Genomic DNA, 12,033 nt, shown 5'->3' on the forward strand with positions numbered 1-12,033 from the left:
AATAGTCGAAATTGAAATTCTGGATAAATTTTTCATTTGAATTTTGAATTTGCAGCGAAAAATGCTATTCAGATTGCGTTGAAAAATATAAAAGCGGCAAAAAGTTGTTGACGAGGCCAACAACACGCGGTGTTCCCAAGCGGTCCCTCATCTAAGTACTAACCGCGCCCGACGCTGCTTAATTTCGGTGATCGGACGAGAACCGATGTGTTCAGCGTGGTATGGTCGTTGGCGAAAGTCGGAGGGCTGAGCGTTGGCCTTATACTCTGAATTGGAATTTCGGTCCTGCTACCTTCGGCCAATATTAAAAATGCTTTTAATCGAAATAAATGGACTGAAACGGTTTGGAGTCGTGTGCTTTAAGAAAAAAATCAGTGCAAGAAATAATTTTGAAATAGTCGAAATTGAAATTCTGGATAAATTTTTCATTTGAATTTTGAATTTGCAGCGAAAAATGCTATTCAGATTGCGTTGAAAAATATAAAAGCGGCAAAAAGTTGTTGACGAGGCCAACAACACGCGGTGTTCCCAAGCGGTCCCCCATCTAAGTACGCGCCCGACGCTGCTTAATTTCGGTGATCGGACGAGAACCGATGTGTTCAGCGTGGTATGGTCGTTGGCGAAAGTCGGAGGGCTGAGCGTTGGCCTTATACTCTGAATTGGAATTTCGGTCCTGCTACCTTCGGCCAATATTAAAAATGCTTTTAATCGAAATAAATGGACTGAAACGGATTGGAGTCGTGTGCTTTAAGAAAAAAATCAGTGCAAGAAATAATTTTGAAATAGTCGAAATTGAAATTCTGGATAAATTTTTCATTTGAATTTTGAATTTGCAGCGAAAAATGCTATTCAGATTGCGTTGAAAAATATAAAAGCGGCAAAAAGTTGTTGACGAGGCCAACAACACGCGGTGTTCCCAAGCGGTCCCCCATCTAAGTACTAACCGCGCCCGACGCTGCTTAATTTCGGTGATCGGACGAGAACCGATGTGTTCAGCGTGGTATGGTCGTTGGCGAAAGTCGGAGGGCTGAGCGTTGGCCTTATACTCTGAATTGGAATTTCGGTCCTGCTACCTTCGGCCAATATTAAAAATGCTTTTAATCGAAATAAATGGACTGAAACGGTTTGGAGTCGTGTGCTTTAAGAAAAAAATCAGTGCAAGAAATAATTTTGAAATAGTCGAAATTGAAATTCTGGATAAATTTTTCATTTGAATTTTGAATTTGCAGCGAAAAATGCTATTCAGATTGCGTTGAAAAATATAAAAGCGGCAAAAAGTTGTTGACGAGGCCAACAACACGCGGTGTTCCCAAGCGGTCCCCCATCTAAGTACTAACCGCGCCCGACGCTGCTTAATTTCGGTGATCGGACGAGAACCGATGTGTTCAGCGTGGTATGGTCGTTGGCGAAAGTCGGAGGGCTGAGCGTTGGCCTTATACTCTGAATTGGAATTTCGGTCCTGCTACCTTCGGCCAATATTAAAAATGCTTTTAATCGAAATAAATGGACTGAAACGGTTTGGAGTCGTGTGCTTTAAGAAAAAAATCAGTGCAAGAAATAATTTTGAAATAGTCGAAATTGAAATTCTGGATAAATTTTTCATTTGAATTTTGAATTTGCAGCGAAAAATGCTATTCAGATTGCGTTGAAAAATATAAAAGCGGCAAAAAGTTGTTGACGAGGCCAACAACACGCGGTGTTCCCAAGCGGTCCCCCATCTAAGTACTAACCGCGCCCGACGCTGCTTAATTTCGGTGATCGGACGAGAACCGATGTGTTCAGCGTGGTATGGTCGTTGGCGAAAGTCGGAGGGCTGAGCGTTGGCCTTATACTCTGAATTGGAATTTCGGTCCTGCTACCTTCGGCCAATATTAAAAATGCTTTTAATCGAAATAAATGGACTGAAACGGTTTGGAGTCGTGTGCTTTAAGAAAAAAATCAGTGCAAGAAATAATTTTGAAATAGTCGAAATTGAAATTCTGGATAAATTTTTCATTTGAATTTTGAATTTGCAGCGAAAAATGCTATTCAGATTGCGTTGAAAAATATAAAAGCGGCAAAAAGTTGTTGACGAGGCCAACAACACGCGGTGTTCCCAAGCGGTCCCTCATCTAAGTACTAACCGCGCCCGACGCTGCTTAATTTCGGTGATCGGACGAGAACCGATGTGTTCAGCGTGGTATGGTCGTTGGCGAAAGTCGGAGGGCTGAGCGTTGGCCTTATACTCTGAATTGGAATTTCGGTCCTGCTACCTTCGGCCAATATTAAAAATGCTTTTAATCGAAATAAATGGACTGAAACGGTTTGGAGTCGTGTGCTTTAAGAAAAAAATCAGTGCAAGAAATAATTTTGAAATAGTCGAAATTGAAATTCTGGATAAATTTTTCATTTGAATTTTGAATTTGCAGCGAAAAATGCTATTCAGATTGCGTTGAAAAATATAAAAGCGGCAAAAAGTTGTTGACGAGGCCAACAACACGCGGTGTTCCCAAGCGGTCCCTCATCTAAGTACTAACCGCGCCCGACGCTGCTTAATTTCGGTGATCGGACGAGAACCGATGTGTTCAGCGTGGTATGGTCGTTGGCGAAAGTCGGAGGGCTGAGCGTTGGCCTTATACTCTGAATTGGAATTTCGGTCCTGCTACCTTCGGCCATTATTAAAAATGCTTTTAATCGAAATAAATGGACTGAAACGGTTTGGAGTCGTGTGCTTTAAGAAAAAAATCAGTGCAAGAAATAATTTTGAAATAGTCGAAATTGAAATTCTGGATAAATTTTTCATTTGAATTTTGAATTTGCAGCGAAAAATGCTATTCAGATTGCGTTGAAAAATATAAAAGCGGCAAAAAGTTGTTGACGAGGCCAACAACACGCGGTGTTCCCAAGCGGTCCCCCATCTAAGTACTAACCGCGCCCGACGCTGCTTAATTTCGGTGATCGGACGAGAACCGATGTGTTCAGCGTGGTATGGTCGTTGGCGAAAGTCGGAGGGCTGAGCGTTGGCCTTATACTCTGAATTGGAATTTCGGTCCTGCTACCTTCGGCCAATATTAAAAATGCTTTTAATCGAAATAAATGGACTGAAACGGTTTGGAGTAGTGTGCTTTAAGAAAAAAATCAGTGCAAGAAATAATTTTGAAATAGTCGAAATTGAAATTCTGGATAAATTTTTCATTTGAATTTTGAATTTGCAGCGAAAAATGCTATTCAGATTGCGTTGAAAAATATAAAAGCGGCAAAAAGTTGTTGACGAGGCCAACAACACGCGGTGTTCCCAAGCGGTCCCCCATCTAAGTACTAACCGCGCCCGACGCTGCTTAATTTCGGTGATCGGACGAGAACCGATGTGTTCAGCGTGGTATGGTCGTTGGCGAAAGTCGGAGGGCTGAGCGTTGGCCTTATACTCTGAATTGGAATTTCGGTCCTGCTACCTTCGGCCAATATTAAAAATGCTTTTAATCGAAATAAATGGACTGAAACGGTTTGGAGTCGTGTGCTTTAAGAAAAAAATCAGTGCAAGAAATAATTTTGAAATAGTCGAAATTGAAATTCTGGATAAATTTTTCATTTGAATTTTGAATTTGCAGCGAAAAATGCTATTCAGATTGCGTTGAAAAATATAAAAGCGGCAAAAAGTTGTTGACGAGGCCAACAACACGCGGTGTTCCCAAGCGGTCCCCCATCTAAGTACTAACCGCGCCCGACGCTGCTTAATTTCGGTGATCGGACGAGAACCGATGTGTTCAGCGTGGTATGGTCGTTGGCGAAAGTCGGAGGGCTGAGCGTTGGCCTTATACTCTGAATTGGAATTTCGGTCCTGCTACCTTCGGCCAATATTAAAAATGCTTTTAATCGAAATAAATGGACTGAAACGGTTTGGAGTCGTGTGCTTTAAGAAAAAAATCAGTGCAAGAAATAATTTTGAAATAGTCGAAATTGAAATTCTGGATAAATTTTTCATTTGAATTTTGAATTTGCAGCGAAAAATGCTATTCAGATTGCGTTGAAAAATATAAAAGCGGCAAAAAGTTGTTGACGAGGCCAACAACACGCGGTGTTCCCAAGCGGTCCCCCATCTAAGTACTAACCGCGCCCGACGCTGCTTAATTTCGGTGATCGGACGAGAACCGATGTGTTCAGCGTGGTATGGTCGTTGGCGAAAGTCGGAGGGCTGAGCGTTGGCCTTATACTCTGAATTGGAATTTCGGTCCTGCTACCTTCGGCCAATATTAAAAATGCTTTTAATCGAAATAAATGGACTGAAACGGTTTGGAGTCGTGTGCTTTAAGAAAAAAATCAGTGCAAGAAATAATTTTGAAATAGTCGAAATTGAAATTCTGGATAAATTTTTCATTTGAATTTTGAATTTGCAGCGAAAAATGCTATTCAGATTGCGTTGAAAAATATAAAAGCGGCAAAAAGTTGTTGACGAGGCGGCCAACAACACGCGGTGTTCCCAAGCGGTCCCTCATCTAAGTACTAACCGCGCCCGACGCTGCTTAATTTCGGTGATCGGACGAGAACCGATGTGTTCAGCGTGGTATGGTCGTTGGCGAAAGTCGGAGGGCTGAGCGTTGGCCTTATACTCTGAATTGGAATTTCGGTCCTGCTACCTTCGGCCATTATTAAAAATGCTTTTAATCGAAATAAATGGACTGAAACGGTTTGGAGTCGTGTGCTTTAAGAAAAAAATCAGTGCAAGAAATAATTTTGAAAGTCGAAATTGAAATTCTGGATAAATTTTTCATTTGAATTTTGAATTTGCAGCGAAAAATGCTATTCAGATTGCGTTGAAAAATATAAAAGCGGCAAAAAGTTGTTGACGAGGCCAACAACACGCGGTGTTCCCAAGCGGTCCCCCATCTAAGTACTAACCGCGCCCGACGCTGCTTAATTTCGGTGATCGGACGAGAACCGATGTGTTCAGCGTGGTATGGTCGTTGGCGAAAGTCGGAGGGCTGAGCGTTGGCCTTATACTCTGAATTGGAATTTCGGTCCTGCTACCTTCGGCCATTATTAAAAATGCTTTTAATCGAAATAAATGGACTGAAACGGTTTGGAGTCGTGTGCTTTAAGAAAAAAATCAGTGCAAGAAATAATTTTGAAATAGTCGAAATTGAAATTCTGGATAAATTTTTCATTTGAATTTTGAATTTGCAGCGAAAAATGCTATTCAGATTGCGTTGAAAAATATAAAAGCGGCAAAAAGTTGTTGACGAGGCCAACAACACGCGGTGTTCCCAAGCGGTCCCTCATCTAAGTACTAACCGCGCCCGACGCTGCTTAATTTCGGTGATCGGACGAGAACCGATGTGTTCAGCGTGGTATGGTCGTTGGCGAAAGTCGGAGGGCTGAGCGTTGGCCTTATACTCTGAATTGGAATTTCGGTCCTGCTACCTTCGGCCAATATTAAAAATGCTTTTAATCGAAATAAATGGACTGAAACGGTTTGGAGTCGTGTGCTTTAAGAAAAAAATCAGTGCAAGAAATAATTTTGAAATAGTCGAAATTGAAATTCTGGATAAATTTTTCATTTGAATTTTGAATTTGCAGCGAAAAATGCTATTCAGATTGCGTTGAAAAATATAAAAGCGGCAAAAAGTTGTTGACGAGGCCAACAACACGCGGTGTTCCCAAGCGGTCCCCCATCTAAGTACTAACCGCGCCCGACGCTGCTTAATTTCGGTGATCGGACGAGAACCGATGTGTTCAGCGTGGTATGGTCGTTGGCGAAAGTCGGAGGGCTGAGCGTTGGCCTTATACTCTGAATTGGAATTTCGGTCCTGCTACCTTCGGCCAATATTAAAAATGCTTTTAATCGAAATAAATGGACTGAAACGGTTTGGAGTCGTGTGCTTTAAGAAAAAAATCAGTGCAAGAAATAATTTTGAAATAGTCGAAATTGAAATTCTGGATAAATTTTTCATTTGAATTTTGAATTTGCAGCGAAAAATGCTATTCAGATTGCGTTGAAAAATATAAAAGCGGCAAAAAGTTGTTGACGAGGCCAACAACACGCGGTGTTCCCAAGCGGTCCCCCATCTAAGTACTAACCGCGCCCGACGCTGCTTAATTTCGGTGATCGGACGAGAACCGATGTGTTCAGCGTGGTATGGTCGTTGGCGAAAGTCGGAGGGCTGAGCGTTGGCCTTATACTCTGAATTGGAATTTCGGTCCTGCTACCTTCGGCCATTATTAAAAATGCTTTTAATCGAAATAAATGGACTGAAACGGTTTGGAGTCGTGTGCTTTAAGAAAAAAATCAGTGCAAGAAATAATTTTGAAATAGTCGAAATTGAAATTCTGGATAAATTTTTCATTTGAATTTTGAATTTGCAGCGAAAAATGCTATTCAGATTGCGTTGAAAAATATAAAAGCGGCAAAAAGTTGTTGACGAGGCCAACAACACGCGGTGTTCCCAAGCGGTCCCCCATCTAAGTACTAACCGCGCCCGACGCTGCTTAATTTCGGTGATCGGACGAGAACCGATGTGTTCAGCGTGGTATGGTCGTTGGCGAAAGTCGGAGGGCTGAGCGTTGGCCTTATACTCTGAATTGGAATTTCGGTCCTGCTACCTTCGGCCAATATTAAAAATGCTTTTAATCGAAATAAATGGACTGAAACGGTTTGGAGTCGTGTGCTTTAAGAAAAAAATCAGTGCAAGAAATAATTTTGAAATAGTCGAAATTGAAATTCTGGATAAATTTTTCATTTGAATTTTGAATTTGCAGCGAAAAATGCTATTCAGATTGCGTTGAAAAATATAAAAGCGGCAAAAAGTTGTTGACGAGGCGGCCAACAACACGCGGTGTTCCCAAGCGGTCCCCCATCTAAGTACTAACCGCGCCCGACGCTGCTTAATTTCGGTGATCGGACGAGAACCGATGTGTTCAGCGTGGTATGGTCGTTGGCGAAAGTCGGAGGGCTGAGCGTTGGCCTTATACTCTGAATTGGAATTTCGGTCCTGCTACCTTCGGCCATTATTAAAAATGCTTTTAATCGAAATAAATGGACTGAAACGGTTTGGAGTCGTGTGCTTTAAGAAAAAAATCAGTGCAAGAAATAATTTTGAAAGTCGAAATTGAAATTCTGGATAAATTTTTCATTTGAATTTTGAATTTGCAGCGAAAAATGCTATTCAGATTGCGTTGAAAAATATAAAAGCGGCAAAAAGTTGTTGACGAGGCCAACAACACGCGGTGTTCCCAAGCGGTCCCCCATCTAAGTACTAACCGCGCCCGACGCTGCTTAATTTCGGTGATCGGACGAGAACCGATGTGTTCAGCGTGGTATGGTCGTTGGCGAAAGTCGGAGGGCTGAGCGTTGGCCTTATACTCTGAATTGGAATTTCGGTCCTGCTACCTTCGGCCAATATTAAAAATGCTTTTAATCGAAATAAATGGACTGAAACGGTTTGGAGTCGTGTGCTTTAAGAAAAAAATCAGTGCAAGAAATAATTTTGAAATAGTCGAAATTGAAATTCTGGATAAATTTTTCATTTGAATTTTGAATTTGCAGCGAAAAATGCTATTCAGATTGCGTTGAAAAATATAAAAGCGGCAAAAAGTTGTTGACGAGGCCAACAACACGCGGTGTTCCCAAGCGGTCCCTCATCTAAGTACTAACCGCGCCCGACGCTGCTTAATTTCGGTGATCGGACGAGAACCGATGTGTTCAGCGTGGTATGGTCGTTGGCGAAAGTCGGAGGGCTGAGCGTTGGCCATATACTCTGAATTGGAATTTCGGTCCTGCTACCTTCGGCCAATATTAAAAATGCTTTTTATCGAAATAAATGGACTGAAACGGTTTGGAGTCGTGTGCTTTAAGAAAAAAATCAGTGCAAGAAATAATTTTGAAATAGTCGAAATTGAAATTCTGGATAAATTTTTCATTTGAATTTTGAATTTGCAGCGAAAAATGCTATTCAGATTGCGTTGAAAAATATAAAAGCGGCAAAAAGTTGTTGACGAGGCCAACAACACGCGGTGTTCCCAAGCGGTCCCCCATCTAAGTACTAACCGCGCCCGACGCTGCTTAATTTCGGTGATCGGACGAGAACCGATGTGTTCAGCGTGGTATGGTCGTTGGCGAAAGTCGGAGGGCTGAGCGTTGGCTTTATACTCTGAATTGGAATTTCGGTCCTGCTACCTTCGGCCAATATTAAAAATGCTTTTAATCGAAATAAATGGACTGAAACGGTTTGGAGTCGTGTGCTTTAAGAAAAAAATCAGTGCAAGAAATAATTTTGAAATAGTCGAAATTGAAATTCTGGATAAATTTTTCATTTGAATTTTGAATTTGCAGCGAAAAATGCTATTCAGATTGCGTTGAAAAATATAAAAGCGGCAAAAAGTTGTTGACGAGGCCAACAACACGCGGTGTTCCCAAGCGGTCCCTCATCTAAGTACTAACCGCGCCCGACGCTGCTTAATTTCGGTGATCGGACGAGAACCGATGTGTTCAGCGTGGTATGGTCGTTGGCGAAAGTCGGAGGGCTGAGCGTTGGCCTTATACTCTGAATTGGAATTTCGGTCCTGCTACCTTCGGCCAATATTAAAAATGCTTTTAATCGAAATAAATGGACTGAAACGGTTTGGAGTCGTGTGCTTTAAGAAAAAAATCAGTGCAAGAAATAATTTTGAAATAGTCGAAATTGAAATTCTGGATAAATTTTTCATTTGAATTTTGAATTTGCAGCGAAAAATGCTATTCAGATTGCGTTGAAAAATATAAAAGCGGCAAAAAGTTGTTGACGAGGCCAACAACACGCGGTGTTCCCAAGCGGTCCCCCATCTAAGTACTAACCGCGCCCGACGCTGCTTAATTTCGGTGATCGGACGAGAACCGATGTGTTCAGCGTGGTATGGTCGTTGGCGAAAGTCGGAGGGCTGAGCGTTGGCCTTATACTCTGAATTGGAATTTCGGTCCTGCTACCTTCGGCCAATATTAAAAATGCTTTTAATCGAAATAAATGGACTGAAACGGTTTGGAGTCGTGTGCTTTAAGAAAAAAATCAGTGCAAGAAATAATTTTGAAATAGTCGAAATTGAAATTCTGGATAAATTTTTCATTTGAATTTTGAATTTGCAGCGAAAAATGCTATTCAGATTGCGTTGAAAAATATAAAAGCGGCAAAAAGTTGTTGACGAGGCCAACAACACGCGGTGTTCCCAAGCGGTCCCCCATCTAAGTACTAACCGCGCCCGACGCTGCTTAATTTCGGTGATCGGACGAGAACCGATGTGTTCAGCGTGGTATGGTCGTTGGCGAAAGTCGGAGGGCTGAGCGTTGGCCTTATACTCTGAATTGGAATTTCGGTCCTGCTACCTTCGGCCATTATTAAAAATGCTTTTAATCGAAATAAATGGACTGAAACGGTTTGGAGTCGTGTGCTTTAAGAAAAAAATCAGTGCAAGAAATAATTTTGAAATAGTCGAAATTGAAATTCTGGATAAATTTTTCATTTGAATTTTGAATTTGCAGCGAAAAATGCTATTCAGATTGCGTTGAAAAATATAAAAGCGGCAAAAAGTTGTTGACGAGGCCAACAACACGCGGTGTTCCCAAGCGGTCCCCCATCTAAGTACTAACCGCGCCCGACGCTGCTTAATTTCGGTGATCGGACGAGAACCGATGTGTTCAGCGTGGTATGGTCGTTGGCGAAAGTCGGAGGGCTGAGCGTTGGCCTTATACTCTGAATTGGAATTTCGGTCCTGCTACCTTCGGCCAATATTAAAAATGCTTTTAATCGAAATAAATGGACTGAAACGGTTTGGAGTCGTGTGCTTTAAGAAAAAAATCAGTGCAAGAAATAATTTTGAAATAGTCGAAATTGAAATTCTGGATAAATTTTTCATTTGAATTTTGAATTTGCAGCGAAAAATGCTATTCAGATTGCGTTGAAAAATATAAAAGCGGCAAAAAGTTGTTGACGAGGCGGCCAACAACACGCGGTGTTCCCAAGCGGTCCCCCATCTAAGTACTAACCGCGCCCGACGCTGCTTAATTTCGGTGATCGGACGAGAACCGATGTGTTCAGCGTGGTATGGTCGTTGGCGAAAGTCGGAGGGCTGAGCGTTGGCCTTATACTCTGAATTGGAATTTCGGTCCTGCTACCTTCGGCCATTATTAAAAATGCTTTTAATCGAAATAAATGGACTGAAACGGTTTGGAGTCGTGTGCTTTAAGAAAAAAATCAGTGCAAGAAATAATTTTGAAAGTCGAAATTGAAATTCTGGATAAATTTTTCATTTGAATTTTGAATTTGCAGCGAAAAATGCTATTCAGATTGCGTTGAAAAATATAAAAGCGGCAAAAAGTTGTTGACGAGGCCAACAACACGCGGTGTTCCCAAGCGGTCCCTCATCTAAGTACTAACCGCGCCCGACGCTGCTTAATTTCGGTGATCGGACGAGAACCGATGTGTTCAGCGTGGTATGGTCGTTGGCGAAAGTCGGAGGGCTGAGCGTTGGCCTTATACTCTGAATTGGAATTTCGGTCCTGCTACCTTCGGCCAATATTAAAAATGCTTTTAATCGAAATAAATGGACTGAAACGGTTTGGAGTCGTGTGCTTTAAGAAAAAAATCAGTGCAAGAAATAATTTTGAAATAGTCGAAATTGAAATTCTGGATAAATTTTTCATTTGAATTTTGAATTTGCAGCGAAAAATGCTATTCAGATTGCGTTGAAAAATATAAAAGCGGCAAAAAGTTGTTGACGAGGCCAACAACACGCGGTGTTCCCAAGCGGTCCCTCATCTAAGTACTAACCGCGCCCGACGCTGCTTAATTTCGGTGATCGGACGAGAACCGATGTGTTCAGCGTGGTATGGTCGTTGGCGAAAGTCGGAGGGCTGAGCGTTGGCCTTATACTCTGAATTGGAATTTCGGTCCTGCTACCTTCGGCCAATATTAAAAATGCTTTTTATCGAAATAAATGGACTGAAACGGTTTGGAGTCGTGTGCTTTAAGAAAAAAATCAGTGCAAGAAATAATTTTGAAATAGTCGAAATTGAAATTCTGGATAAATTTTTCATTTGAATTTTGAATTTGCAGCGAAAAATGCTATTCAGATTGCGTTGAAAAATATAAAAGCGGCAAAAAGTTGTTGACGAGGCCAACAACACGCGGTGTTCCCAAGCGGTCCCCCATCTAAGTACTAACCGCGCCCGACGCTGCTTAATTTCGGTGATCGGACGAGAACCGATGTGTTCAGCGTGGTATGGTCGTTGGCGAAAGTCGGAGGGCTGAGCGTTGGCTTTATACTCTGAATTGGAATTTCGGTCCTGCTACCTTCGGCCAATATTAAAAATGCTTTTAATCGAAATAAATGGACTGAAACGGTTTGGAGTCGTGTGCTTTAAGAAAAAAATCAGTGCAAGAAATAATTTTGAAATAGTCGAAATTGAAATTCTGGATAAATTTTTCATTTGAATTTTGAATTTGCAGCGAAAAATGCTATTCAGATTGCGTTGAAAAATATAAAAGCGGCAAAAAGTTGTTGACGAGGCCAACAACACGCGGTGTTCCCAAGCGGTCCCCCATCTAAGTACTAACCGCGCCCGACGCTGCTTAATTTCGGTGATCGGACGAGAACCGATGTGTTCAGCGTGGTATGGTCGTTGGCGAAAGTCGGAGGGCTGAGCGTTGGCCTTATACTCTGAATTGGAATTTCGGTCCTGCTACCTTCGGCCAATATTAAAAATGCTTTTAATCGAAATAAATGGACTGAAACGGTTTGGAGTCGTGTGCTTTAAGAAAAAAATCAGTGCAAGAAATAATTTTGAAATAGTCGAAATTGAAATTCTGGATAAATTTTTCATTTGAATTTTGAATTTGCAGCGAAAAATGCTATTCAGATTGCGTTGAAAAATATAAAAGCGGCAAAAAGTTGTTGACGAGGCCAACAACACGCGGTGTTCCCAAGCGGTCCCTCATCTAAGTACTAACCGCGCCCGACGCTGCTTAATTTCGGTGATCGGACGAGAACCGATGTGTTCAGCGTGGTATGGTCGTTGGCGAAAGTCGGAGG

General features: G+C 41.7%; 30 non-coding genes and 1 pseudogene across 30 annotated transcripts; all 31 read right to left on the reverse strand.

Moving 5' to 3' along the window:
* Positions 1–114: 114 nt before the first annotated feature.
* On the reverse strand, positions 115–233 carry LOC119559480. The gene has a single exon (XR_005220786.1). It is a non-coding gene; the product is annotated as a 5S ribosomal RNA (ribosomal RNA).
* A 274-nt stretch (positions 234–507) lies between these two features.
* On the reverse strand, positions 508–621 carry LOC119559505 (annotated as a pseudogene).
* A 274-nt stretch (positions 622–895) lies between these two features.
* LOC119559512 lies at positions 896–1,014 on the reverse strand. The gene has a single exon (XR_005220810.1). It is a non-coding gene; the product is annotated as a 5S ribosomal RNA (ribosomal RNA).
* Positions 1,015–1,288: 274 nt separating this feature from the next.
* On the reverse strand, positions 1,289–1,407 carry LOC119559514. The gene has a single exon (XR_005220812.1). It is a non-coding gene; the product is annotated as a 5S ribosomal RNA (ribosomal RNA).
* Positions 1,408–1,681: 274 nt separating this feature from the next.
* On the reverse strand, positions 1,682–1,800 carry LOC119559515. Its single transcript, XR_005220813.1, has one exon. It is a non-coding gene; the product is annotated as a 5S ribosomal RNA (ribosomal RNA).
* A 274-nt stretch (positions 1,801–2,074) lies between these two features.
* Positions 2,075–2,193, reverse strand: LOC119559481. The gene has a single exon (XR_005220787.1). It is a non-coding gene; the product is annotated as a 5S ribosomal RNA (ribosomal RNA).
* A 274-nt stretch (positions 2,194–2,467) lies between these two features.
* Positions 2,468–2,586, reverse strand: LOC119559482. Its single transcript, XR_005220788.1, has one exon. It is a non-coding gene; the product is annotated as a 5S ribosomal RNA (ribosomal RNA).
* A 274-nt stretch (positions 2,587–2,860) lies between these two features.
* Positions 2,861–2,979, reverse strand: LOC119559516. The gene has a single exon (XR_005220814.1). It is a non-coding gene; the product is annotated as a 5S ribosomal RNA (ribosomal RNA).
* A 274-nt stretch (positions 2,980–3,253) lies between these two features.
* Positions 3,254–3,372, reverse strand: LOC119559517. Its single transcript, XR_005220815.1, has one exon. It is a non-coding gene; the product is annotated as a 5S ribosomal RNA (ribosomal RNA).
* Positions 3,373–3,646: 274 nt separating this feature from the next.
* On the reverse strand, positions 3,647–3,765 carry LOC119559518. Its single transcript, XR_005220816.1, has one exon. It is a non-coding gene; the product is annotated as a 5S ribosomal RNA (ribosomal RNA).
* A 274-nt stretch (positions 3,766–4,039) lies between these two features.
* On the reverse strand, positions 4,040–4,158 carry LOC119559519. The gene has a single exon (XR_005220817.1). It is a non-coding gene; the product is annotated as a 5S ribosomal RNA (ribosomal RNA).
* Positions 4,159–4,435: 277 nt separating this feature from the next.
* On the reverse strand, positions 4,436–4,554 carry LOC119559483. The gene has a single exon (XR_005220789.1). It is a non-coding gene; the product is annotated as a 5S ribosomal RNA (ribosomal RNA).
* Positions 4,555–4,826: 272 nt separating this feature from the next.
* LOC119559520 lies at positions 4,827–4,945 on the reverse strand. Its single transcript, XR_005220818.1, has one exon. It is a non-coding gene; the product is annotated as a 5S ribosomal RNA (ribosomal RNA).
* A 274-nt stretch (positions 4,946–5,219) lies between these two features.
* Positions 5,220–5,338, reverse strand: LOC119559484. The gene has a single exon (XR_005220790.1). It is a non-coding gene; the product is annotated as a 5S ribosomal RNA (ribosomal RNA).
* A 274-nt stretch (positions 5,339–5,612) lies between these two features.
* Positions 5,613–5,731, reverse strand: LOC119559521. Its single transcript, XR_005220819.1, has one exon. It is a non-coding gene; the product is annotated as a 5S ribosomal RNA (ribosomal RNA).
* Positions 5,732–6,005: 274 nt separating this feature from the next.
* On the reverse strand, positions 6,006–6,124 carry LOC119559523. The gene has a single exon (XR_005220820.1). It is a non-coding gene; the product is annotated as a 5S ribosomal RNA (ribosomal RNA).
* Positions 6,125–6,398: 274 nt separating this feature from the next.
* Positions 6,399–6,517, reverse strand: LOC119559524. The gene has a single exon (XR_005220821.1). It is a non-coding gene; the product is annotated as a 5S ribosomal RNA (ribosomal RNA).
* A 277-nt stretch (positions 6,518–6,794) lies between these two features.
* Positions 6,795–6,913, reverse strand: LOC119559526. Its single transcript, XR_005220823.1, has one exon. It is a non-coding gene; the product is annotated as a 5S ribosomal RNA (ribosomal RNA).
* Positions 6,914–7,185: 272 nt separating this feature from the next.
* Positions 7,186–7,304, reverse strand: LOC119559527. The gene has a single exon (XR_005220824.1). It is a non-coding gene; the product is annotated as a 5S ribosomal RNA (ribosomal RNA).
* Positions 7,305–7,578: 274 nt separating this feature from the next.
* On the reverse strand, positions 7,579–7,697 carry LOC119559485. Its single transcript, XR_005220791.1, has one exon. It is a non-coding gene; the product is annotated as a 5S ribosomal RNA (ribosomal RNA).
* Positions 7,698–7,971: 274 nt separating this feature from the next.
* LOC119559528 lies at positions 7,972–8,090 on the reverse strand. Its single transcript, XR_005220825.1, has one exon. It is a non-coding gene; the product is annotated as a 5S ribosomal RNA (ribosomal RNA).
* A 274-nt stretch (positions 8,091–8,364) lies between these two features.
* LOC119559487 lies at positions 8,365–8,483 on the reverse strand. Its single transcript, XR_005220792.1, has one exon. It is a non-coding gene; the product is annotated as a 5S ribosomal RNA (ribosomal RNA).
* A 274-nt stretch (positions 8,484–8,757) lies between these two features.
* Positions 8,758–8,876, reverse strand: LOC119559529. The gene has a single exon (XR_005220826.1). It is a non-coding gene; the product is annotated as a 5S ribosomal RNA (ribosomal RNA).
* Positions 8,877–9,150: 274 nt separating this feature from the next.
* On the reverse strand, positions 9,151–9,269 carry LOC119559530. Its single transcript, XR_005220827.1, has one exon. It is a non-coding gene; the product is annotated as a 5S ribosomal RNA (ribosomal RNA).
* A 274-nt stretch (positions 9,270–9,543) lies between these two features.
* On the reverse strand, positions 9,544–9,662 carry LOC119559531. Its single transcript, XR_005220828.1, has one exon. It is a non-coding gene; the product is annotated as a 5S ribosomal RNA (ribosomal RNA).
* Positions 9,663–9,939: 277 nt separating this feature from the next.
* LOC119559532 lies at positions 9,940–10,058 on the reverse strand. Its single transcript, XR_005220829.1, has one exon. It is a non-coding gene; the product is annotated as a 5S ribosomal RNA (ribosomal RNA).
* Positions 10,059–10,330: 272 nt separating this feature from the next.
* On the reverse strand, positions 10,331–10,449 carry LOC119559488. Its single transcript, XR_005220793.1, has one exon. It is a non-coding gene; the product is annotated as a 5S ribosomal RNA (ribosomal RNA).
* A 274-nt stretch (positions 10,450–10,723) lies between these two features.
* Positions 10,724–10,842, reverse strand: LOC119559489. Its single transcript, XR_005220794.1, has one exon. It is a non-coding gene; the product is annotated as a 5S ribosomal RNA (ribosomal RNA).
* A 274-nt stretch (positions 10,843–11,116) lies between these two features.
* Positions 11,117–11,235, reverse strand: LOC119559533. The gene has a single exon (XR_005220830.1). It is a non-coding gene; the product is annotated as a 5S ribosomal RNA (ribosomal RNA).
* Positions 11,236–11,509: 274 nt separating this feature from the next.
* On the reverse strand, positions 11,510–11,628 carry LOC119559534. Its single transcript, XR_005220831.1, has one exon. It is a non-coding gene; the product is annotated as a 5S ribosomal RNA (ribosomal RNA).
* A 274-nt stretch (positions 11,629–11,902) lies between these two features.
* Positions 11,903–12,021, reverse strand: LOC119559490. Its single transcript, XR_005220795.1, has one exon. It is a non-coding gene; the product is annotated as a 5S ribosomal RNA (ribosomal RNA).
* Positions 12,022–12,033: the final 12 nt, after the last annotated feature.

This window comes from Drosophila subpulchrella, unplaced genomic scaffold (genome assembly GCF_014743375.2).
Source record: "Drosophila subpulchrella strain 33 F10 #4 breed RU33 unplaced genomic scaffold, RU_Dsub_v1.1 Primary Assembly Seq24, whole genome shotgun sequence".
In the NCBI taxonomy this organism is placed as follows: domain Eukaryota; kingdom Metazoa; phylum Arthropoda; class Insecta; order Diptera; family Drosophilidae; genus Drosophila; species Drosophila subpulchrella.